Raw genomic sequence first — 3,825 nt, 5'->3', positions numbered from 1 at the left:
AGACAAAAGGGAAATAAATTATGTGGGTCGGGTAAAAAAAAAAAACAAGCATTTTGCCTCACAAACAGAAACCATATTAAAAAACATTTTCTCCAAGTTTTTTTTTTACATTTAAGGTTCTACTTGTGTACGTTAGTAACATTAAAGCATATTTGAAAACGCAAAAAGAMCTTGAACAAGGTTAGAAGAAATAAAAACTGAGCTGCACCAAACTAAAGATAATCCCCAGTTCTGACAAGGTTAGGACATCAAGAACAACGTAAATAAAGAGAACGGAATAAATTACAAATCTCATGAACGCATATTTTATTAATACGGCATTTTTTAATTTAATGGCAGCAGAGCCCCTGCTCATCTTTACCTCCAACAACTCATATCTCATTTTTAGTTTCTAATCTTTAGAAATCTCTAAGCTCTGTTAAAAACTACATTTTTCTTGTGACTTTATGTCCGATTTTGGATAAAAACACCTGTTAGGGAACAACTAAAAGCATTATGATAAACATTTAATGCAGTGAAACTGGAATATAAATGTGACAAGACTTTAAGAACGTTCTGACAAAGGCTGGGCGATCAAACATAATAAAACAAAAATACATAAGAAACTAAACCAGAAGTAAAGCCTTACAGAGATCTAAATGTTCTACCCTACATCATGATTTTGAATAAAAACACAGAAAACAGAGTGTAATGAGCAAAAATACTCTCGCCATAGGGAAAGCTTTTACCCATCTGGAAGAATAAGGAAAACCAAACACCATCCGGTAAATTAGATCCATCCATCTTTTATACAAGTGCTTATTTTAACCATTAATGATGGTAAACAAACCAATTGTTGCATTTTTTTTCCAATCAAACTACAATTTCTCCTTTTGTTTTTGCAACATACATTCAAAAATGTGACCAGAATTAGTCAATATACGTCCTGTTTGCTTGATTAATTGAGGCACTTAATAGATTTGGGCCTAAATATTTGAAGTTTGTAATTTGATGCCAGTAGCACAAAAACTTACCAGTGTAGCAAGATTAAAAGACCAAATTTGACCATTTTAATTACCCTAAACAGAATATTTTAAGKACTGGTGCAGAATTGTCGGCTAATTACAAATCAATAATCAGCAGAAATTAAGCTTGTGTTTCATAATTAAGCCGTTTCAGACTACGTAGCAGCATATAAATCATGAACGCTTCAACACCATCTTCCCTTTTACTAAAAACAGACTCTTTAAACATTTTAACCTCAGCGCTTCACTGAAATTCAGTGAAACTAATATATTTAAACATTAAATACTAATTTGGCAATCCCACCATTCTAAACGTTTGACAGTGCAGCATTTGGTTCCGTTGAACCGGAAATAACAGACAATTGAGACAAATTTGGCACTTTTCTCAACAAACAAACCTCCAGACTTCAGCGTCCATCATATAGATTTACATATATTTTCTTTTTTTGCTGAGTCACACAGCAAGCCTTCATTTCAGTAATAATACTGTAGAGCAATGATTCAAATCTAATTGATCTGGGCAGGTATTTTTTAAATCATTTTTAGTCGTTTTTTATTGCATGAACACTTCGCCTTTACCGACCAGGGAGAGACTAGGGGCGTAACAATACATCGATCCACATCGATATATCAATTAAATGATTACTGATTCAATTACATCACGGCAAAACTAAAACATATCAGATGGGAAYGTGGTATCAAATCAAATCGATCGCAGACTTGTGAACTAAAATCTTATCATTACAGATTTTGTGATAAACATTGTATCGTCAATATCGCATTGTCGATATAACATCGTACCTTCGATGTACCATTGCATCGTCGATGTAACAACGTAACGTCGGTATAACATCGTAACGTTGATATAACATCGTCGATATAACATCTTACCGTCGATATGACATCATATTGTCAATATAACATCGTACCGTCGATATAACACATCGTTGATATAACATCTTATCGTCAATATGACATCATATTGTCAATANCTTTTATTTTACAATATTGCTGCTTTTAGCTGTGGTCTACCACTTTGCTTAGATTAAAGCTAATGTTTAGCTTCTTTTAGCTTCTGTGTAGTGTTAGCTCAGCTTGTTCAGCACTGATTTAACGAGCAGAATAAGAAGCGGAGCAGGATGCAGCTGCGGCCTGTAACCAGAGAGGAACCTGATGTGTCGGGAGAAGATGTCGGAGGTGACCGAGCATACCTCAGTTAGTCCTGAACCATCATCAGGTCTATTCCTGCAGCTCGGTGTCGCTGCAGCTCTCTGAGGAGCAGCAGATACTTTTACAAACACCTGTTGCTGAACGTCACTCGGCTGCACGGCTGTCTCGCTGGTTAATCGCTGATTTGGCGCACTTACAGTGACAACATACCGAGATCCAGTTTCAGTCAGGATCTGTCCGTACGCCCAGAGGAAACACACTTTCATTCTTGTGTCTCACACAGACACACATCAGCTGAAGCCACATATCTGCACACAAACATCCACCTTTTTATGAAACAAAAGCAYGGAGGGCAGCCATCTTTAATTTACCTGAACTATCAACTAGCATTCCTTGAACACTTGCGTCCCCACGTTTCTCATGACCCTTATTCAACCTGTTGCATATCACCCTCAGCTACTACCACACTAAATTTTAGCTTAAAATCTGCTGAGTTTTAGCCATTTTTGAGATAAAGCTATTGTGTTTGCCATTTTGTATTAAGAGTTGATCAAGTAGATATAAATCCAGTGATTTGAGTCATTAAAATGTGTCCACTGGGTCAGTAGATATTTTGCTAACAGACGTCCAARGGACACATAATACGACACAATCCTAATTAAAGCTAGTTTGGTTGAACAAATTAGCCTTTTATAGCATTTTAGCTGCTGTTAAAGCTAATTGCTGCCTYGCCTCAGAGGCAGGAGGGGCTCCGTCGGGTGTAAACAAGCTTTTGGCCCTCAGCCGACCTGAAGTGTGTCTTGAGGGGGACATCCTGCCCATGTTGGAGCTTCCTCCTCCGGCTGAAGTGGTCCATTCACGGAGGTCCTGTTAGGGGGGGCGGCGGTGCGTTCACTGCTGAATGAAAGCTTCTGTTTCACACGTGTTTGCAGTCGTGGCTGTTTTACCATCAACTCACCACAGCAGGCCTCATGTTAGGCCTGTTAGCAAAATATCTCGTGAACCACCCGACAGGATTTGTTTAAAACAGGGTTATTCAACTGGCGGCAAAGTTCAGCCCAACTGGTCCATTCAGCTCAGAATCTCAGCTAGAAGCTAAAAAACATTTCTATTCACACTCAAGACAGTTAAAATTACAAGCAGTTGAAGATAAAATTATGAAAGCAACAATAAAATTGGTTAAAAATTTTGGCAAATCAGAGATGTCAAAATATTTGTGTTGAATATGAGGCAGAATGTGTTTATTGTTTAATTATGACTACTTTTATTACATAGTGTTCTGTATGATGAGGTTTGGTAATGATGGCAATGTTTTAAGATGGCAGGTCACAACTGGCCCAGTTGGGGTTTTTGTGGCCCAGATATGTAAATGTCACAACTGGCCCAGTTGAGGTTTTTGTGGCCCAGATATGTAAATGTCACAACTGGCCCAGTTGGGGGGTTTTTGTGGCCCAGATATGTAAATGTCACAACTGGCCCAGTTGGGGGGTTTTTGTGGCCCAGATATGTAAATGTCACAACTGGCCCAGTTGGGGGGTTTTTGTGGCCCAGATATGTAAATGTCACAACTGGCCCAGTTGGGGGGTTTTTGTAGCCCAGATATGTAAATGTCACAACTGGCCCAGTTGGGGGGTTTTTGTAGCCCAGATAT

Source organism: Austrofundulus limnaeus, unplaced genomic scaffold (genome assembly GCF_001266775.1).
Source record: "Austrofundulus limnaeus strain Quisiro unplaced genomic scaffold, Austrofundulus_limnaeus-1.0 Scaffold85, whole genome shotgun sequence".
In the NCBI taxonomy this organism is placed as follows: domain Eukaryota; kingdom Metazoa; phylum Chordata; class Actinopteri; order Cyprinodontiformes; family Rivulidae; genus Austrofundulus; species Austrofundulus limnaeus.
This window is presented reverse-complemented; position numbering follows the sequence as displayed.